Consider the following 23856-nt stretch of genomic DNA (forward strand, 5'->3'; position numbering starts at 1 on the left):
CTGCCCAAAGCAGTATACAGATTTGATGCAATCCCTGTCGAATTACCAGCAACATTCTTCAATGAACTGGAACAAATAGTTCAAAAATTCATATAGAAACACGAAAGATCCCGAATAGCCAAAGCAATCCTGAGAAAGAAGAATAAAGTAGGGGGGATCTCACTCCCCAACTGCAAGCTCTACTACAAAGCCATAGTAATCAAGACAATTTGGTACTGGCACAAGAACAGAGCCACAGACCAGTGGAACAGATTAGAGACTCCAGACATTAACCCAAACATATATGGTCAATTAATATTTGATAAAGGAACCATGGACATACAATGGGGAAATGACAGTCTCTTCAACAGATGGTGCTGGCAAAACTGGACAGCTACATATAAGAGAATGAAACTGGACCATTGTCTAACCCCATACACAAAAGTAAATTCAAAATGGATCAAAGACCTGAATGTAAGTCATGAAACCATAAAACTCTTAGAAAAAAACATAGACAAAAACCTTTTAGACATAAACATAAGTGACCTCTTCTTGAACATATCTCCCTGGGCAAGGAAAACAACAGCAAAAATGAACAAGTGGGACTATATTAAGCTGAAAAGCTTCTGTACAGCAAAAGACACCATCAATAGAACAAAAAGTACCCTACAGTATGGGAGAATATATTTGAAAATGACAGATTCCCATAAAGGCTTGACGTCCAAAGTATATAAAGAGCTCACCCACCTCAACAAACAGTAAACAAACAATCCACTTAAAAAATGGGCAGAGGAACTGAACAGACAGTTCTCCAAAAAAGAAATACAGATGGCCAACAGACACATGAAAAGATGTTCCACATTGCTAATTATCAGAGAAATGCAAATTAAAACTACAATGAGTTATCACCTCACACCAGTAAGGATGGCTGCCATCCAAAAGACAAACAACAACAAATTTTGGTGAGGTTGTGGAGAAAGGGGAACCCTCCTACACTGCTGGTGGGAATGTAAGTTAGTTCAACCATTGTGGAAAGCAGTATGGAGGTTCCTCAAAATGCTCAAAATAAACTCACCATTTGACTCAGGAATTCCACTCCTAGGAATTTACCCTAAGAACACAGCACTCAAGTTTGAAAAAGACAGATGTACCCCTATGTTTATCACAGCACTATTTACAATAGCCAAGAATTGAAAGCAACCTAAGTGTCCATCAGTAGATGATTGGATAAAGAAAATGTGGTACATATACACAATGGAATATTACTCAGCCATAAGAAGAAAACAAATCCTACCATTTGCAGCAACATTAATGGAGCTAGAGGGTATTATGCTCAGCGACATAAGCCAAGCGGAGAAAGAGAAATACCAAATGATTTCACTCATCTGTGGAGTATAAGAACAAAGGAAAAACTGAAAGAAGAAAACAGCAGCAGAATCACAGAACCAAAGAATGGACTAACAGGTACCAAAGGGAAAGGGACTGGGGAGGATGGGTGGGTAGGGAGGGATAAGGGGGGGCAAAGACGAAGGGGGGTATTAAGATTAGCATGCATAAAGTGGGGGGTGGGAGAAAGGGGAGGGCTGTACAACACAGAGAAGACAAGTAGTGATTCGACAGCATTTTGCTAAGCTGATGGACAGTGACTGTAAAGGGGTTTATAGGGGGAAGCTGGTATAGGGGAGAGCCTAGTAAACATAATATTCTTCATGTAATTGTAGATTAATGATAACAAAGAAAAAAAAGAAAGGGGGATTACTCCCTGATAGGATAAAACTAACTGTAAATCACCGATTAATGCATGCATTAAATATCCTTAATTTTGATCATTTAAAGGGTGTCAGATGATCAGCTATGGAAGTACATTTTTCTGATAATATTCCTTTCTCTTAAAAAAAAAAAACAGTTCCTGTGTGGTGACCTTCAATAAGTTCTTCACAATGGTATAAAGGGCATATCAAAGTGTGGGCAAAGGGTCTGTTTGTGTTTATACAGGGGATCAAAGCCCAATTTGGCTACCCAGAAAACAAACTAAGATACGATATGAAGAAGTTCCAACATCAACATACTCTGGAAGAGTCATTCCAGAAGATGATCATCAAAAAATGTCAACAGAGATCCTGGCGCTGTTGCAGTTGTAGCTGCATTCATCCCACTGGTTCCTGGAATTGCCATTGGAATGAAGGGGGAGATATCTAAGCTGGCCTGTGCATACAGTAAAATAACAAATTTGACTGGATCTATACTGTTGGAACTCAACCAAGAATTAGGAGAAGTGCAAGTTGCAACGCTCCAAATCTTGAGACTACAGACTATCTACTGTTAAAAGAACATATGGGAAGTGAACAGTTCCCAGGAATGTGTTGTTTTAAATTGTCTGATTTTTCTCAAACTATTCAAATTCAGTTAGACAATATCCATCATATCATAGATAAGTTTTCACAAATGCTTAGGGTGCCTAACTGGTTTTCTTGGTTTCACTGGAGATGGCTGGTAATTGTAGGTCTGCTTTGGTTATGTAACTGTATTCCTATTATGTTAATGTGTGCATGCAATTTAATTAGTAGTTTAAAACCTATACATGCTTAAGCTACTCTACAAGAAGATATGTCAAAGAAATAACCAATCTTCCCATGTTTTCTTCCGTCTGCTACTTCTATAGCTTTTTTTCTTCCTTCCTAATTACAACCCTTAAATAGAATTCGTGCCACATATCGAATTTACCGAGTATCATAATTCTTCCAAGTGGTAAAGATACCTCAAGACAAATGCTGGGCATAAAACCCACAGGGCATAAATCTGCAAAGATGTAAAAAGCTAACCTTTTCAAACAATATGGCTTCTTTCTCACTTACCAACTTTACATTTCCCTGTATGGCCCCGGAAGATGACTGGTTAGCCAGAGACAGGTAAGATTCCTCAAGGGAGGAACAGCCTAAGACAGGCACAGTCGCAGGGGGGTCATCAGGTGAGAAATTGGGATCAACAGAGGTGAGGCTTAGCACCTCACCACCCCTGTTTTGAGAGAAATCTTCTGCATCCATGGATGTTTTGTTGCCCTTGTCTAGCTTGGATTAATACTTAGTCTATAGGCACACACCTGATCATCTACATTTGCTTTCTTACAGCACTAAACTATGTTTTCTACCTTTATCTTGCATCTACCTACCACTTCAGCATTTTATTAAAAATAATAATAATAATAATAAGGGAGAAATGTGGGATTCACATATAAATCAAGTATAAAAATCAAACGAATATTCATATCTGACCTGATTGTTTGTAGTTCATAATGTGTGATCAAAACCGAAAGTTTCTGTGATGACCGCCCTTGCACTGTTCACCATGTAAGAACTTATTTACTATGTAAGAATTTGTTCACCATGTAAGAACTTGTTCGTTGTGCTTCAGAAGATCGGAGACTGATGAAAATTAGGTTTGGGGTGGATTAATGATTGTGCATTGAGTCCCCTGTATAGAATTTTATTGTTGTTAACTGTTAACAACCATTTGATCAATAAATATGAGAGATCCCCTCTCCAAAAAAAAAAATTCTGATCAGAATTGGCAGTGGGAAAAGAGCTGGGGAAATAATGGACACTCCAGCACTTAATGTGACACATTCACAAATCCTATGAATTTTTAACAAAGGACAGTGTCCACAATTAAGTTTGAAATGAGGTTTTCTTTGCGGGCACACTTATGGTAAGTGGCGTGTGAGTGAACTTTATAGTCAGCAAATGATACCAAGTGCAAAAAATACCATGGTTTAATAGAAAATAAAAGAAAATTGTCGATTGTTAAAAAAAAATATCAGAAGTATACAATGTTTAATTCTCTAGAGCTCTTACATCAACACTGCACATTAGCATTTCTTTAATTAGTCTGTGGGTTGTTAGGATGAGTAATTGGGCAGCCAATTCAGCAGAAGAATGTTATTCAAAGCAGTGCTAGGATTCCTGCTCAGAATTTATATATTTATACAATCTGTATATATTTGAAAAAGACTGTGTAGATGAATGTTTATGGCAGTGCTATTTTCTGTAGAATAAAGGGAAACAACCTGAATGATTATTAATAAGTAAAATAAATTATAGTACATTTTTATATGGAATGACATACAAGGACTAAAAATGCACTGACCTAATTTTAAGTGAAAAATAAATATGTAAAACTGTTTAGGGTGATTCTATTTGTGTTAAGGCATATGATAAATACTTCATTTATACAGTTATATAAAGAGAAGCATTTCAAGAAGGAGACCTAAGAAACTATTAACAATGACACCTCTGTGGAATGGGATTGTTGAATTGAATTGGGAAATAGAAATTTATATTTCCTTTTCTACAAATCCCTGTATTTTAAAATTTCTTACTTTGAGTATGGGTTTAATAATAAAAAATACTATTCAACTGCAGAAAAACAGTATAATTTTGCTGTAAAATAACAGAATTATTTTTTGAGTTTTCTTTAAAAATATTTCTTACTTGAGGGAAAATGTGATTAAACAATCACTCTGAAGAAATTTTCATGAAATATAAAGACAAAAAAGAAAGCATAGTAATAATATCATGAACAATAACCAAGAAAATAAAATATACAGAAAGTAGCCATAGTCCTCAGTGAGCCTGTATGAAATCCTAAGGGATTTAACAGTCAATGTATCTACATTAATGATCTCTCCTCTGAGTTTCCAGAGCAGAGCATGCATCATTTAGTCAAGAAGTGGAAGTCCTCTGTGCCACATAGTATGTCTGATATTAAGGGCAGAGAAGCAAAGAATGTCATCTTGCCCTTTGAGAGCTTTAGCTCATGTCATTAGCATAGTTCATATAACATCATGTTATGGCTCATTGCAAGTATGTCTTGAGGAAGGGCCTGAGTCTTTTTCATACTTGTTAACTCTGCCTAGCACAGTAATCAATTTTAATTGCAGCAAAATTTCTGAATGGTAATAATTTTAGCTCCAAATAAGGTCATGGGAATAAAGCGAAACATGAGATTAGATGAAAATGAATCAGAATTGTTGGACTGAACAGGGCACCAACATTTCCAGATTGCCATCATATGTGAAACATCATGCCAGGAAATTTGTTCTCTTGTTTAACCCTCACCCCAATCCTGTGAGGCAGGAAGGACACTATCCTTACTACCCTTACACAGGTTAATGGCTTACTCCCTTCCAACCCACCCTCCCCGCCACAGCCAGGTGACCCCGTCTGGTCACTCATTGGCTTAACAGCCTTCCGTGACTGTCCATTGCCCTTGGAATAATGTCCAAAGCCCCCAGCTGACTTTCAGGAGCAGTGGGGCCTGGTGCATTCCCATGTCTGCAGTCATTTCTTGCATCTCTTCTGCTCTCTTCTTCCCAGGACAGTGCATCTCCTTGGGATCCTTGAGCACACAGCAGGCCCTTTTCCATATCCTGGCTGTTCTGTCCACCTGGGATGCCTTTCCTTCCTCTCTTTTCATGAAATGTTGAATGACTGAAGGAATGGGTGAAGGGATATTAAAGAGAGTTAGGGTAGGATCCTACACAGGGGAAAGATTAGGAGTAAATAAAGAAATGAGAGAATTAATGACAAAACTCTGATAACAGATGAGTTATTTGGGGTTTAAGTTGATCACAAGATGTAGTGCGTCTAGCACCCAGATCTTGCTTTCTTTTCTTTACTGATTCCTGATCTTTCTTCAAGCCTCAGCATTTGTGCCACATTTTCTAAGAAGCTTTACAACCGTCCAGGTGGTTAAATCCCTTCCCTATATGCCATAGAGCTCTGTGCACTTCCCTTCTGCGATGCTCATTACACCAGACGGGAGGTACTTGAGGGTGGGGCATGTTGGAGCATTATAGGCACCACACAGTAGTTACTACTCTCTCTCTATTTTTTTATTTGAATTACGAGGTTGCTGTAGGACATCATTGGTCTGTGCTTCTTATTAGTTTTGGTGTTTTGTCTTTTGACCATTAGTTCTTTCATGTAGCATTATCAGGTGGTTGGAGATTTTATAGATTTCATACCTAATCCTCCAGAGTGAGTACAACTGGTGGAGAGTGGGGCTATATTCTCAAACATAAAATTACATTTTCTATAAGTAAATAATAGAATTAAAATGACTATCCTTGATTCTCTGGGCACAAACAGTAGAGAGTACATGTCTTTATTATTCATTCTTTTACCTCATCCTCCACTTTTCCCCTTTACCTAATTCTCATCCATCTTTTTTATCTTAGCAGGGATGTCATTTCAGACTTTTCTTACCTAGGCTATCTAAACGACAGCCTCATTCCCAGTGTCAAGAACAATGGTACTTAATATGTGGTAAGAGTGCAATAAATGTTGAATAAATGAGTAAATGAATGAAACAATGCTGGATCTTGTTCAGGGGAAAAGTCAGGAGTAAAGAAATGAGGGGATCAAATCACAAGCAGGGCTGTGTTTTTTTGACATTTAGGCTGATTGAAAGGTGCAGCACACTAGCATGCTGATCTTGGCTTCTAAACACCATTCATCAATAAAATGAAACAGGAATCCCTGGAGAAATGTCTGATTCTAGGGTTGGGGCTGGGAAAATGCAAGATGAGTCTGGAGGATCATGTAGGGCCAGAAAATAAGAAAGTGCCCAAGTGGGCAAAATATGGGCTGAATTTAGTGACTCATCTAACAAAGGGAATTGGATTAACTTAAATAACCAGGGAAACCTGGAAAACACTACCTTAACCTTAAGTAATCAAGGTTAACATAACTAGGAATACATATTGATATCATGGTCTCCCTAATGTGATCAATAAGAAAGGCAACTTTTTTCTGGGATATTATTTCCCAAAACCCATAATATACATTCATGACCCTATGCTAGATCATTTAAAAGCTTTATGTTTTTTGATTCTCTAAAAACATTATGAATTAGGCATTATTGCTCCCAAGTTATACATGGGACTTAAAGACTTATACTGAGCAACGAACCTGGTTACACAGTAGGTAGCAGAGCTGAGATTCAAATCCAGGTGTATCTGATTCTCTGGCCCAACTCTTCCCTTCCCCAGATGGTAGATACAGAAGAAATGTTCCTCGACCCTGCTGCACTCCTTAGCTATCCTACCTATTTGGGACTCCTGGTAAAAACTGGCTGATAACTCTCTGGGATCTCTCATTGTTTAAAGGCAGAAACCCCACTTGACTTTTGGAGATAGGAAGCTGTGTAATGAATGGACAAGAGGGTGACTGCCTGGCATCCATTTCCCCTTCTCTTGGTGATTACCCTGATTTCTGTTGGGTATTAATGCCAACCCTGTACAGCTCCAGCTTTATTGCTGAAGCTCACTTCACACCTGGACTTTGGGGAAGGATATGCCACTCACACTAGTGTGATCCTATTCTCTGGCTCAGGGTTTTGGTGAAGGAATGGGCAGGCAAGCAAAACTGGGTCAAGGAGCATGAAGATTTGTTTGTTGGGAGCCTCTTGGAAATATGGCTCTTTGGTCTTCTGACGGGATTTTCAGAGTTGTTCTTTCCCCTCTTCCGTGGTCTAATGAGGAAGCATATAGCACAGTATGAATGAGGAAGCTCATAGCACAGTGGTATTAATGAGGAAGCAGGTTGCAGCTAATCACTTTGCCACAGCGAAGTGGGGTCAGCCTTAGGGAAGGTGACATGTGGATCAGACAGGTCAAAATAAACCAAACCTCTGGTGTTCCCACCTTCCTCATGAGCTAATAAATCTTTTAAAAAATTTAATCCATTTAGAGTTGGATTTTCTCTTATTAACAACTGAAATCACCTTCACTAACAGCTTCCAAACTAACTTTGGTGAACATATTCCAGTGAGTAGGGTAACCATATGATTTATAGTTCAAATTAGGACCATTTTGAGAGAATAAGAGGAGCTATTAACAATTACAAGGGGAAACAGATGTAAACTGGGACCATCCTGGACAGAGATGCGTGGTCACTCCTCCGCTGAAGCATATGATGGTTGCAGTTCTGTCAGGGGATGAAATGTGAGACTGGGTGATTAATCTCTGATCTCTGGATATCAGTTTTTTGATAATGTGAAATGAAATATGACATTCTATGAGTCTAAGCAGTTTCTCCCTAGTCTGTAATATCCTGAGCTCCCTGCTGCAGTGGGTGTCTGAAGGCTGAAACCTTAGAGCAGAGATAATAATGATAATGATAATAATAATAATAATAATAACAACAATAACCAATTTATTAGTAAGCTTTTGATGCAATAATGCACATAACCAACAACCACAAAAAACTCAGTGGCTTATGTCAATATTTATCTTCCTTGCTGATGAGTCTGCAAATAAACTGTGTTTTGGCTGATCTCAGTTGGACTTGCTTGGCCAGTCTGAATTCCAGATATGGCTTGGGTTCAGGATGTTCCACATATTTCCATTCCTGTACCCACGTTGAAGGAGCAATGATCATTTGGGACATGCTCTTCTCATGGCATAGGATGGAAACATCAGAGGCCAGAAAAAAACCATTCAAGCACACTTAGTCTTTGGTCTGAGTTATATTGTATTTATTTACATTCCATTGGCCAAAGAAAGTCAGAAAACAAAGCCCAGTGTTAGTGGAGCTGGAGCAAACCATCCACTTCAAGAAGTCACTGAAATAGGATGCATATCACATGGTGAAGGGCTTAGATATGCAAATCTATTGCAGGGTGGATGTGAAGACTTGGTAACAATAGTTGAACTTAAACTCCACCATACATTGGATACTTATTAGGTGACAGGCTCTTAAATACATTATTATTAGTTAATCTTCACAACACTTATCATGAGACAGATATTAATATTTGTTCAAGGCATGAATGCATACCTTTTGTATGTCCATTGGCCTATGCCCTCTTGTTATCATGTGAAATACTTCTGATATTCAGTTAGCTGGTAAGTAGGCAATGTTGCTGGAGGACTCTGTTAAGCATGAAGAGGGATCTGGAGTTATTTCCTAAGTTCAGATCTTCAAGATGCACATCTGATCTTAGAGCAGTCAATGAACAAATAACCTTGGTTTAGGTTGGAAGAGAACTTCCAATGTGAATGCTCCTTCTCCTTCCCCATTCAACTCATTAACTGTGGACCTTCTTTCTCAGGATTACTTCCTGCCATTATTAAATCCTGTCCCTTACCCCTTCCTCAACACAGGTGCAAGCAGTGTGGCTGATTCACAGGTTAATACATTGAATATTTGCTCATTGGTATTTTGCTATTCTACCATTTTCATACCAATCCTAACATGAATAGTAGGGAAGCACCAATGAACAAAATTACGTACCACAGAAGACTAAAAAACAAAAAGTAAGATAAAGCACTAAGTGTTATAATGATGAGGTTGCCTGCAATGAAGAAAAATAGAATGGAAAGGTAGAATCTGGGACAAGGGTGACTTAAAGTCGACATGCAAATCCCTCCTCCTACACATTCCCAAGACCATTTTGATATCATAAGCCTGAAGCCTTAAATCCTGAGTCTCTTGCCAAGTCATTATCTTTTACAGGGATCTAGGTGAAAAAACCTATTTTCCTATTTAATAAATAATGCCTTCTAACAACTAATCAAAAATAGTGCACATGATTTTATTTCATCCAACACTTAACTGAATATTTGCCATATGCTAGTCACTAAGCTAGTGTGACAGTCTTGCATCAGGTCACCCACAGTCCAGTGTGGCAGATATGTGCAGATGTCAGCTCGGAGGTGTTGACAATGTTTTGTTTGAGTTATGAGCAAATTCTGAGACACTGAAGAGGAGGAATTATTTCTTTCGGAGGGAGAAGCACAAAGAGTAGGTGCTGTCCAATCTGAGCCTTGAAATCTGAGAGTTGGAAGAAGGACATTTTGGGAAGAGGTTCGGGATGTAAAGCAGCACAGAGGAATGAACACACTGTCTACCTCAGAGCTCTGACGCCCTGCGTGGCTGCCCCAGGCACCGCTGCCAGAGGGAGCGCTGTAGGTTGGATTGTGTTTCCCCAAAAAGACAGGTTGACGTCTCCCAGCCACCTCAGAAGGCTATTTATTTGAAATAAGGTCTTTAGAGACGTAATCAAGGTAAAGTGAGGTCAGTAGGATGGGCCCTCGTCCAATGTGATTGGTGTCCTTACTAAAAGGAGAAATATGGATACAGACAGACATACACAGAGGGGAGAGGACGGGAGAGACGCAGGGACCACAGCATGTGAGGGTGGGGGATGGCAGTGATGGAGCTACAAGCCAAGGAACGCTCAAGATGCCAGCAACCAGCAGAATCCAGGAGGAGTCAGGGAGAACTCCCCGTCAGCTTTCCAAGGGAGCGTGGAACTGTGGACACGTGGATTTCTGAGTTCCAACCTCTGGAACTGTGAGACAATAAATTTCTGTTGTTTTAAGTGACCCGGTTTGTGGTACTTTGATATGGCAGCCCCGGGAATCTAACACAGAGATTTAAGAAGTTGCTGTTAGGATTCTGGACTGCCCACTCCTATGTCAAACACAGTCTTCATTTTATGCTTCTGCCTAAGGTTTTGCTTGAAAAGTGGGGTTTCTTTGATAAAATGATCATGAAAGCCACAGTTATAGAGCTTTGAGAGTGTATCAGTTGGACACTTTCAGTGGCAAATAAGCAAAAGCTTGGGCCAAATGTCTTAAATACCCATGAGGATTGTTGGCTTGTATAATTATGCATATCTGGGGGTGATGTGAGACTCCAGCACAATTTGACAGAGACTTTGGTCGAGGCTCCGACCCCATCGCTCTATAGTTTCCTGTGGAGTTCTCATGTGAAGGTTTTCTCCTTGGAAGGCAGCAAAGGGGCTGCCATAGTTCCAGCTTTACTTCACAGCACACTCTGCAGAGGAGGGGTAACGACAGCTTTGACCAGGTCTTGCCAGCCAAGTTCTCGGTCATCACCGACTGCGCCGCCCCTGACCTGCACTGGTGACTTAGGCCTGTGTTCTGGAGCCGCTGTCACAGGAGGGCAGGGTTTACCCTGATCGCCATAGCCCACTGTTTCCATTAGCCTTTGCTACACAAAAAAACGCCCCCAAAATACAGTGGCTCAGACCACAACAGTGCATTCGCTCACGACTCTGTGGGTTCAGCTGGCATGGCTGCCTCCCTCCCACGGGGCACTGGCCATGCTCACTCAGGAATTTCAGGTTACTTGGCATATCAGCCCTGGGCGGCTGGTCCTGAAGGTTGTCAGTCACAGACCTGCTGGCGTCTGGCCTGCCTCGGTTCTCTTCTGCGTGTCCTCTCCAGCAAGCCGGCTGGGGCTGTCCTCGTGCACACAGCCTTCCATGAGGGTGAGGACAGAAGCTGTAAGGCCTCTTGTCATTCCAACTGCTGGCTATGTGAAATAATTTCTGCCACGTTATATTGGACAAAGGAAGTCCCCAACTCTTGAGGGGAAGATCTCTAAGAATTTGTGGTGGTTTACAATCTATCAAAACCACCCTTACTGGGGAATTGGGTGGTTCACCCAAAGCACATAGATCCTGAACAGGATGAACGCTGGGAGAAAACTGGCTAGAGTTGGATAGGAGGATAAAAGGTAGGTTGAAACTAGTTGTGAGAGGCTGTCTATACTTTGCTCAATGAACTTTATCTTTAGACTTGTGGGTCTCACCATGTTTTCTGTGACAACATAATTAGTTATTCTGACTCATTCCCATTAGTAAAAATGATTTAAAAGTGAGTCACCATGGTTGTTTTTCTCAACTTGAAGGGCATGAGTAATGATTCCTGGGGAGGCTTCTTGCTCTTGAGAAGTGGGCCTGCCTTGGTTTTAACTCACGGTTCCAGGCAATGGGGAGCCACTAGTGTCTTGTTCCTCAGTGCTCAGGGGATTTTCTGCTGTGACATTCAGTCTTAATATGTTCGGTAACAGCTCTGAATTATGTTCACACACTCCCTCCTTCATTTCCCCCATGTGAACATATGCTGCTAGTTCGAGATTATCCTATTTTTCAGAAGCACATTGCATAGAGTAGCTACATTTCTTCCTGCTGGCAAAGTTCATGGGGCCCAGTCGCTTCCTGGGTGCTCACTTACCATTCTCACTGCCATGTTTTTCCTGCTTTCTGCCTTGACCAGGGCAGCCTCACACCATCTGAGGCCATTGTGTTTGAAGACCTACCAAAGGAATGGTTGTGATGCAATTCTCTTTCCTTCCAGATCTCCTTTTTGCTTACTGCAATGAATGTGGTGTCCTATGACCAAATGAACAGAACCTTGGGCATATTGATAAGGGGAGGGTGGTATCTCTTTGGCATCTGAGCTGCATCTTCAGTGAGTGTCCTACCATATACTCATATTTCTCTCTGCTGCTAGCTGTGCACAATTTTAGAAGGAATGTAGGATTTACCTTGTTTATAGTAAAAATAAATATAAATAAATTTTACAGATTTATTTGCAACATTAAGACCATCTAGTTTCCTTTTTCTAATGATCCTTGTATATATTTCTATATTGAAATACCTACAGTAAAATGCACAAAAATTTTAGTGTACAGCTTGATGAGTTTTGACATATGTATGCACTCATGTACCCATCACTCAGATGGGTGATATCTAACATTGTCATTAGTTTTTTGCCTCCTTCACCTATTCTACCGATTTCCCCAGCTCGCTCCCTTATGGTAGCCAGTCTGTTGTCTGTGTTTATGAGCCTATTTCAGTTTTGTTTGTTCATTTTTTTAGATTCCACATATAAGTGAAATCATATGGTATTTGCTTTCTCTGTTTGACTTATTTCACTTAATCTAATACCCTCTAAGTCCATCCATGTTATCACAAATGGCAAGATTTCATTCTTTTTATGGCTGAGTAATATTCCACTGTATGTATGTACCACATCTTTATCCATTTATCTATCAATGGACATTTAGATTAGTTCCATATGTTGGCTATTGTAATAATGCTGTGATAAACCTAGGAGAGCATATATCTTTTTGGGTTAGTGGTTTTGTTTTCTTCGGGCAGATTACTAGAAGTGGAATTGCTGGGTCATATAATATTTCTATATTTAGTGTTTTGAGAAACCTCCATACTGCTTTACATGGTGACTGCACCAATTCGAAATGCTACCAGCAGTGTAGATGGGCCCCTTTTCTCCACATCCTTGCCAACTCTTGTTATTTCTTGTTTTGTTGATACTAGTCATTCTACTAGTGGGAAGTGATGTCTCATTATGGTTTTGATTTGCATTTCCCTAATGATTAGTGATGCTGAGCATCCTTTCATGTGTCTGTTTGCCATCTGTATGTCTTCTTTAGAAAATGTCTACTGAGGTCCTCTGCCCATTTTAAAAATTGTATTATTTATTTTTTGGTGTTAAATTTTTGTTCTTTATATATTTTGGATATTATATCCCCTTATCAGATACATCATTTGAAAATATATTCTCTCATTTAATGGTTCTCTTTTCATTTTGTTGATGGCTTCCTTCGCTGTATAGAAACATTTAGTTTGATGCAGTCCCTCTTTTTGTTTCTGCCTTTGTTTATCTTGCTGTGGGAGAGATATCCAGAAAAAATTACTAATATTGACATTCAAGAGTTTATGCCTATGTTTTCTGCTAAGTATATTTGGTTCCAGGTCTTGTATTTAGGTCTTTAATACATTTTGAGTTTATTTTTTTGTATAGTCTAGTATCAACAACAAGTTTCATTCTCTAGCATGTAGCTGTCCAGTTTTCTTAGCATCATTTATTGAAGAGACTTTTTTTTCCCCATTGTATATTCTTGTGTTCTTTGTCATATATTAATTGACCAAATAAGTGAGGGCTCATTTCTGTGCTCTCTGTTCTGTTCCATTGATCTATGTTTCTTTTTTTGGGCCAGTATTGTACTGTTTTTTTTATTACTGTAGTTTGTAGTATAGCTTGGTATCTGGGAACATGATACCTCCAGCACTGTTCTTCTTTCTCAAGATTGCTTTGGCTATTTGGGGTCTTCTGTAGTTCCATACAAATTTTAGGATTATTTGGTCTAGTTCTGATAAAAATGCCTTTGGCAATTTGATAGGGATTGCACTGAACGTGTAGATTGATTTGGGTAGTATGGCCAGGGAAATATAACTCTTACCCAAATGACTAAGGCATTACCTTATAGGGCCTATATTAAGTCCTTCTGTCCTTTTTTCCTTTCTTGGAATAGATTATTAGAAATGACATTGTTACAGTTGGCAACCTGGCCCTGAACAGGGCTAATCTTTAAATGATATGCTCTGTGATGAATTAAATGACAGGAATCTTAGCAACACACCTTGGAAGTCACTCTGTGTTGCTCTGCTTCCTTAGCTTCCATGCTCACAGCACCTTGCAAACAGTCCTAGAGAAGGCACTTGGTCTATGTAGATAACCCCATTTACTAGGAGAAAAACATGTGCTGTTGCCTCTAGTCTACGGACAGAATTGCCTCTTTGTCTGTCTGTCAAAGAACCTCTTTTTGTCCCTATAATCACGAGACACAAAATATGGTGAGAAAAACAAATTGGAGATGGCTAGAGGTGGGAGCCAGGAAGCCCACTGCAGAAGATTCTGTCAGCACCACCGGGGTCAGGTCTAGGTACAGTGGCAAAAGAGAGGTTTGAGATAAGGCAGCAAGCATGGGTGTGGACTCCTCATCCATGAAAATAAAGGAAAAAGAAAAGGAAAGGAAGAGAAAGGAAGGAAAAAAGGACATTGGGTTCTTGGTAAATGACTTTTGGCTGAGACTAGCAATTAGGCTGGTACTGGTCCCAAGGCAGCCATGAGGGTAAGCCTGCATGGAAGCCCACAGCCCCAGCTACTGAGGTCAGAAGTCAGAGCTCACTGAGGCTCATGGCATATGCTTTGCACACCAGTCAGAGCTATAGATTCCTTTCCATCCTGCAGAGCAAAAATTGTCCCAACCGAAGGATACCACAGAGGTCTCTCAACTTGGCTCAAAATGTCCAGTCTCTCAAGTAATGAAGCTCCTACACTCTGGGCCCTCATCCTCCCCAGCACAGTGCTTGGTCAGCAGAGGGGCCTCATTGACTTGCAGGACCTGTCTAGGCAACTTTAGGAGTTGCTGTCAAATCTCTGGATGCCTCCTGAAGTGGCTGCTGGGAAATTAGTAGTATCTTGGCTTCATAGGTTGGATGGGGTTGAGGGATAGCAAGTCTGCTATCTTTGCTGCCAATGCTGATGGTCTCCATATTGCCTTCACAGCTTTTACAATACTAGCATCTTCTCTTTCCCACTTCCTCCTCATCAGAAATTGCAGCATCCCTTACTATGAGGGCAGGTATTAGAACTGAAAATTCTGTGATTTCAGACAGAGTACTGGTAGCCATCCATCAGCCTCAAAACAGAGGAGAGAGACCCTGATTCAAGATGGAGGCATGAGAGGTGAGACAGAGAACTCCTCCCCAAATAACATATTATACAAAAATATAGTCAATACAACTAATCCTAAAAGAGCAACAGGAAAGAAGGCTGTACAAGACTGCATACACCTGGAGAACAGAGTAGACCTCATGAAACAGGGTAACGTACCAAAGCCTTGATCCAGCAGGAACCAAGCCCTTCCCCCATCCCAGCTCACCAGCAAGAGAAAGAGAAATGGAGTGGGGAGGGGGTGGAAGCCTAGGACTGCTGACCACCCATCCCTGGAGATCTGCTTTGGGAACAGAAACCTACATTGCATGGTGCACTGGAGATTAGTGGGGTTGGAAAGCTATGACAGCTGGAACACTTGGAGACACCAAGATTCCAGCCATTTGTGGAGTATAGGGATTGACATCCAGCTGCTCTGGGACAAAGGAAAGGTGGGCAGTCTGAGAGGCTTCCTAGCAGTGAGAGGGCTGCTGAAGGGGCGGGGTTTGTACCGGGCTCTCTGCGTGGCAGTAAGATAGGTGGACCAGGTTTTCTGGGAGCATGCTGCCCAGCAGGTTGGGAAATTGGAGGAGCTTCAGGCACCCCATCCTCCTGGCTGGCTACTCAGCTCTCAGGCCCCTACTGTGATACACAGCCTGCTGTGCATTCCTGCAGGCCTGCCAGCACCAGATCACAAACAGGCAGTCCCTGCCTTGGCATCAGGCCAAACAAAGGGAGGCCCCACCTATGGCAGCTGCAGATACAAAGCACAGAGGCTTACACCTGTGTGCTCCGTCCACTGGTTCTGACAGTGGAGACAGGCACTGGAGCCGGGAAGGAGGAAACAGCTCTTTCTTGCCCCCAGGACCAGTGCCGCTCCCCTGTGACCTTGACATCACTTCAGGGACTGAGCAGCTCCAGAGACTAGTGCTTCAGGACACTAGAGGTTACCACATACAAATATGAATCATCAAAGGAACCTGGTTCAAACAAAAATCTCAGAAACACTGAAAAAGGGCCAAATGAAACTGAACTCACCAATCTTCCTGAAAGAGAGTTCAAAATAAAAATCACAATCATGCTTATGGAGGTACATAAAAATATTCAAGAACTGAGGGACAAATTTAGGATGGACATTCAATCATTAAGAAATTCCATATCTGAAATGAAACAAACAATGGAGGGATTTTAAAGCAGTTTAGATGTAGTAGAAGAGACGGTAAATGGAGTAGAAATTAGAGAAGAGGAATACAAAAAAGCTGAGGCACAGAGAGGAAAAGGATCTCTAAGATTTTTGAGAGATTGTGTGACCAATCCAAGCGGAAAAATATTCACATTTTAGAGGCACCAGAAGAAGAAGAGAGAGAGAAAAAAAGGATAGAAAGTATCATTGAGGAGGTAATTGCTGATAACTTCCCCAATCTGGGGGAGGAGATAGTCTCTCAGGCCATGGAGGCACACAGATCTCCAAACACAAGGGACCCAAGGAAGACAACACCAAGACATATAATAATTAAAATGGCAAAGATCAACGATAAGGACAGACTTTAAAAAGCAGCTAGAGAGAGGAAAAAAGATGACATACATAGGAAAACCCATCAGGCTATCATCAGACTTCTCAACAGAAACCTTACAGGCCAGAGGGAGTGGCAGGATATAGTTAATGCAATGTAGCAGAAGAGTCTCGAACCAAGAATCCTCTACCCAGCAAGATTACCATTTAAATTGGAAGGAGGGATTAAACAATTTTCAGATAAGCAAAAGATGAGAGAATTTACCTCCCACCCTCTACAGTGTATTTTGGAGGGACTGCTATAGATGGAGGTATACCTAAGGCTAAATAGTTGTCACCAGGGGAAATAAAAACACAGAAAAGAAAGTAGAACAATTAATTACTAAGCAGATGAGAAATGAAATCAACTACCCCCAAAATCACTCAAAGGATAGGCAAAGAGTACAGAATATGATATCCAATATATAAAGAATGGAGGAGGAAGAAAAAGGAGGAAAAAAAAAAGAACCTTTAGGTTGTGTTTATAATAGCATAGTAAGTGAGTTAGACTGTTAGGTAGTAAAGAAATTACACTTGAACACTTGTGATTTAGGTAATCACAAATCTAAAGCCTCCAACGTCAATAAGTACATATCTATTGATCATCACTCTAAATGTAAATGGACTGAATACACCAATCAAAAGACATGGAGTCACTGAATGGATAAAAAAATAAGACCCATCTATATGCTGCCTACAAGAGACTCATTTCAAACCCAAAGACATACACAGAGTGAAAGTGAAGGGATGGAAAAATTTATCTCACGCAAACAATTGGGAGAAAAAAGAAGGAGTTGCGGTACTTCTATTAGACAAAATAGACTTCAAAACAAAGAAAGTAACAAGAGACAAAGAAGGACATTACATAATGATAAAGGGGTCAGTCCAACAAGAGGATATAACTATTATAAATATCTATGCACCCAACACAGGATCACCAACATATGTCAAACAAATACTAACAGAATTAAAGGGGGAAACATAATGTAATGCAGTCATTTTAGGAGACTTCAACACACCACTCATTCCAAAGGAAAGATCAACTAGATAGAAAATAAATAAGGAGACAGAGGCACTGAACAACATATTAGAATAGATGGACCTAACAGACATCTACAGAGCCCTCCATCCAAAAGCAAGAGAATACACATTCTTCTCAAGTGCACATGGAACATTTTCATGAATAGATCATATGCTAGGCCACAAAAAGAGCTTCAGTAAATTAAAAAGATTGAAATTGTACCAACCAGTTTCTCAGACCACAAAGGTATGAAACTAGATATAAGTTACACAAAGAAAACATAAAAGCCCACAAACAAATGAAGGCTTAATAACATGTTCCTAAATAATCAATGGAACAATGACCAAAGAAAAACAGAGATCAAACAATATATGGAGACAAATGACAACACTAATTCAACACTGCAAAATCTGTGGGATGCAGTGAAGGTGGTGCTAAGAGGGAAGTATATTGCAATACAGGCATACCTCAGGAAAGAAGAACAATCCCATATGAACAATCTAAACACAATTAATGAAACTAGAAAAAGAAGAACAAATGAGGCCCAAAGTCAGTAGAAGAAGGGACATAAGAAAGATTAGAGCAGAAATAAATAAAATTGAGAATAAAACAATAGAAAGAATCAATGAAAGCAAGAGCTGGTTCTTCCAGAAAATAAACAAAATAGCCAGACTTATTAAGAAAAACAGAGAGTCTACACACATAAACAGATTCAGAAATGAGAAAGGAAAAATCACTACTGATACCACAGAAATACAAAGAATTATTAGAGAATACTATGAAAAATTTTATGCTAACAAACTGGATAAACTAGAAGAAATGGACAACTTTCTAGAAAAATACAACCTTCCAAGACTGAGCCAGGAAGAAACAGAAATCTGAATAGACCAATTACCAGCAAGGAAATTGAATTGGTAATAAAATAACTACTTAAGAACAAAACACCTGGACCAGTTGGTTTCACTGCTGAATTTTATCCAATATTTAGTGAAGACCTAATACCTATCCTCCTTAAAAGTTTTCCAAAATGTAAAAGAGGAGGGAATACTCCTAAACTCATTCTGTGAGGTCAGAATCACTCTAATACCAAAACCAGGCAAAGACACCACAAAAAAAGAAAAGTACAGACCAATGTCTCTGATGACATAGATGCAAAAGTACTCAACAAAATATTAGCAAACTGAGTTAAAAAATACATAAAAAAGATCATCCATTATGATCAAGTAGGATTTACTCCAGGGATGCAAGGATGGTACAACATTCAAAATCCATCAACATCATCCACCACATCAACAGGAAGAAGGACAAAAACCACATGATCATCTCTGTAGGTGCTGAAAAAGCATTTGACAAAATTCAACATCCATTCGTGATAAAAGCTCTCAGCAAAATGGGAATAGAGGTCAAATACCTCAACATAATAAAGGCCATATGTGACAAACCCATAGCCAACATCATACTTAATAGCAAGAAGCTGAAAGCTTTTCACCTAAGATTGGGAACAAGACAAGGATGCCCACTCTCCCCGCTTCATTCAACATAGTTCTGTATGTCCTAGCCACGGCAATCAGACAACACAAAGAAACAAAAGACATCCAGATTGGCAAGGAAGAAGTTTAATTATCCCTGTTTGCAGATGACATGATATTGTACATAAAAAATCCTAAAGAATCCACTCCAAAACTACTAGATCTAATATCTGAATTCAGCAAAGTTGCAGGATACAAAATTAATACACAGAAATCTGTTGCATTCCTATACACTGACAATGAACTAGCAGAATGAGAAATCAGGAAAATAATTCCATTCACAATTGCTTCAATGAAAGAAGTGAAATTTCACAAAAGAAGTGAAAGACCTATACTCTGAAAACTACAAGACACTCATAAGAGAAATTAAAGAAGATACCAATAAATGGAAACACATCCCGAGCTCATGGATAGGAAGAATTAATATTGTCCAAATTGCCATCCTGCCTAAAGCAATCTACAGATCCAATGCAATCCTATCAAAATACCAACAGCATTCCTCAATGAAATAGAGGAAATTGTTGTAAAATTCATATGGAACCACAAAAGATCCCAAATAGCCAAAGCAATCCTGAGAAGGAAGAATAAAGTGTGTGTGGGGGGGATTACACCCCCCTACTTCAAGCACTACTACAAAGCCACAGTAATCAAGACAATTTGGTACTGGGATAAGAACAGACCCATAGACCAATGGAACAGACTAGAGAGCCCAGATATAAACCCAAGCAATATATGATAAAGGAGCCGTGCATATACAGCGGGGAAATGACAGCCTCTTCAACAATTGGTGTTGGCAAAACTAGACAGCTATATGCAAGAGAATGAAACTGGATTATTGACTAATCCAATACACAAAAGTAAACTCGAAATGGATCAAAGACCGGAATGTAAGTCATGAAACCATAAAACTCTTAGAAGAAAAGATAGGCAAAAGTATCTTGAATATAAACATGAGGAACTTTTTCCTGAATGCATATCCTTGGGCATGGGAAACAAAATAATAAATGAGCAAATGGGACTACATCATGCTAAAAATCTTCTGTAGAGCAAAGACACCATCAGCAGAACAAAAAAGCATCCTAAAGTATGAGAGAATATATTCATAAATGACATATCTGACAAGGACTTAACATCCAAAACATATAAAGAACTCACACGCCTCAACATACAAAAAGTGAATAACCTGATTAAAAAATGGGCAGAGGAGCTGAACAGACAGTTCTCCAAAGAAGAAATTCAGATGGCCAACAGGCACATGAAAAGATGCTCCACATTGCTAACTATCAGGGAAATGCAAATTAAAACCATAATGAGATATCACCTCACACCAGTTAAGATGGCCAACATAGAAAAGAGTAAGAACAACAAATACTGTGGAGGATGTGGAGAAAGGTGAACCCTTCTACACTGCTGTTGGGAATGTAAATTAGTTCAACCATTGTGCAAAGCAGTGTGGAGGTTCCTCAAAAAACTAAAAATAGAAATACCATTTGACCCAGGAATTCCATTCCTAGGAATTTACCGTAAGAATATAGGATCTCAGTTTCAATAAGACATATGCACCCTTATGTTTATTGCAGCGCTATTTACAATAGCCAAGAAATGGAAGTAACCTAAGTGTCCATCAGTAGTTGAAAGGATAAAGAAGATGTGGTACATATACACAATGGAGTATTATTCAGCCATAAGAAGAAAACAAATCCTACCATTTGCAAAAACATGGATGGAGCTGGAGGGTATTATGCTCAGTGAAATAAGCCAGTGGAGAAAGACAATTACCGAATGATTTCACTCATTTGTGGAGCATAAGAACAAAGCAAATACTGAAGGAACAAAACAGCAGCAGACCCACAGAACCCAAGAATGGACTAACAGTTACCAAAGGGAAAGGAACTGGGGAGGGGTGAGTGTGAAGGGAGGGAGAAGGGGAATAAGGGGCATTATGATTAGCACACATAACATGGGGGAGGGGTGCACGGGGAAGGCAGTATAGCACAGAGAAGACAGGTAGTGACTCTATAGCATCTTACTATGCTGATGGACAGTGACTGTAATGGGGTATGTGGTGGGTTATGGATAATGGGGGGAATCTAGTAACCACAATGTTGTTCATGTGATTTTATATTAATGATCCCAGGAAAAAAAAAGATTAAATAAATAAATAATAAAATAAAATGAAAAAAAAAGTAAAGCAGGGGAGAGTCCAGCTGAATTGAGCTGAGGACACCAGCTCTGGGTGTCTGTCCACCTCTTTAAGTGCAGACAGAGCTCAGGAAAATGTTCTTTTGTGGCTTGTCTTTGATGCCAGTAGGTTATGTGACCCTCTGCAGGTCACTCTTGTTTTCTGGATCTCTGTCTTCACACTTGTTAAATGGGACATTGGAATTAGCCCAGCTCAAGGGTTTTTGTCCCTAATATTCTGACAGCACCTCTGTTTGTCCCCTGCCCAATCTGTGCCCTGCCTGTGGCCCTTGCTGTGTCCCCTGATATTACTGTTCCTTTCTTGCCCTCTTTCACTTTTGAGCCTGGTTTCCCTCTGCTTTTTTTCTTACAGCGACACAGATACAGCTCATTTTTCCTAGATTGATCTCTCTCTCTCTCTCTTTTCCCCCTGTATTAACTGTAGAGATTGGCCAAAGTGTTCATTATGATTTGCATAGCTCTTTATAATTTCTAGAACTCCTTCACACAGATTCTTTTATTTATTCTTACAAAAGAAACTTGGCCTGGACTAACCCCAAAGGGTTTCAGTCTCCAGGGGGCTTACCTGGGTCCCTGAACCTTCAGGCTGTCTTTTCTGGAGCAAGGCATCCTTGTTATCCTAGCAAAAAAGACGTGACTATTTGAGCTGAACTTGTTTCAAATGAAAACTTGTTTCCTTAGAAATATTTAGAAATTACAATACTTCTCTCCCCCCTTTTCCCCCTGCAAAGTAATTTATTAAATCTATTCCTTCAATATGAAATCTATAAACCAATTTATGTGTTGCTGGCTTGGGGCTTTACAAACAGAAGTCAGACTGCAGTGATGTCACCCTTCCTCAGTCACTTATAGGGGAAATACCCAGGCTCACCCACTAGAGGTGTGCGATGCCTTGAATCATTCTCCAGTGGTCCCTGAGTGGTCAGTGGCCATAGCCCGCTTCCCTTTCTCCATTGCTAGAGCCAGGAGCTTTCAGGTACACTATGGTGAATGAGAAAAACAGTTCCCATAATTTATTAATCAAGGATGGAGAAGGCCCATTGTAGAACAGGTCCCCAGAGTATCAGAGGCTGGTCCAAAGCACTACTTATTGGAGCTGGAGTGGAGCAGTTGGCTTTCAGGCAAGGACCTGAACATGATCTCAATAGGGAAAGGTAGAGGGGAATTTTCCCGGGAAAGGGGGTAACCCAAGGACATGTTTTCCTCGAATCATAGAGGGAAAGCATGGTAGGAAGTGTCCATGGACACATGAATTATAGGATGTCAGGCAGACCAACTGCTCCCCAATATCTCCTACTCTTCCCTGATAACACCCAGGCTTCCCTATGCATTAGGGTTGTGTGCCTTCGCGTTTCCTGTTAGAGATCTCAACTATGCCAGGCATAGTCCTAGTGCTGGAAATACAAAGTGAAATAAGACACAACTTGACTTCATGGAGCTTCTGGCTTCTTTTGGAATGTGATAGGACTGATTGGTTGTGGCGTAAATGATAACAAGTGTAGACATCCTCCAGGATTCTGACTCGGAAACTGGGTGGGTGCTCTGGAATACTCGTGTTTACTGCTTTCGTAGTTGTTACGAGGATGTGTCTCAACTTCTTTCGAAAGTCAACCTATCTAGGTTCTGGGTCTGTCCTCTCTCATCCTCTGTTTTTGAATCTTGCATCAGTTTTTCCCCTTTATACTGGATTATTACAGTCAGCATATAAACTCGCCTGATATCTACTATCTGTGAGCCTTCCTTGAATTCTAATATTCCTGCTGCTTCAAAGAAAAGTTGTCCATGGCCACTTTTCTTACTTCCTCATCTTCCATTCTCTCTTCAATTAGGCCAGTGAAAAGATCACTAATCACTTTACTTTGAAAAGACTGGGGTTACAGTCCTTGCTGCATCTTACTTGATAGCTTTAGTGTTTTTGACATAGCTGACCATTCCCTTTGTATTCCAACTTCTTATGTTTCCTTTAATGACTCCATTTTCACCTTATTTCCTCCCACCTCTGTGGCCACTTGTTCCTGGCTCCTTATCTTTCTTCTCTAGATCTCTAAATTTTAAAGAGCCCTAAAGCTGTACTCCAGGCCCTTTGTTCCTCTCTACCTTCCTTCTCTAAGTGAATCCCTCTCCTGCCATTTTTATACCTTCTCAGCCTTAAATATGCGATGACTCCTAAATTTAGTTACCCATTGTGCTTTAGGTTTGTATATACAATTGCTTATTTGACATCTCCTTGACATGACAA

The sequence above is a fragment of the Manis pentadactyla genome, chromosome 9, assembly GCF_030020395.1.
Source record: "Manis pentadactyla isolate mManPen7 chromosome 9, mManPen7.hap1, whole genome shotgun sequence".
Lineage (NCBI taxonomy): Eukaryota > Metazoa > Chordata > Mammalia > Pholidota > Manidae > Manis > Manis pentadactyla.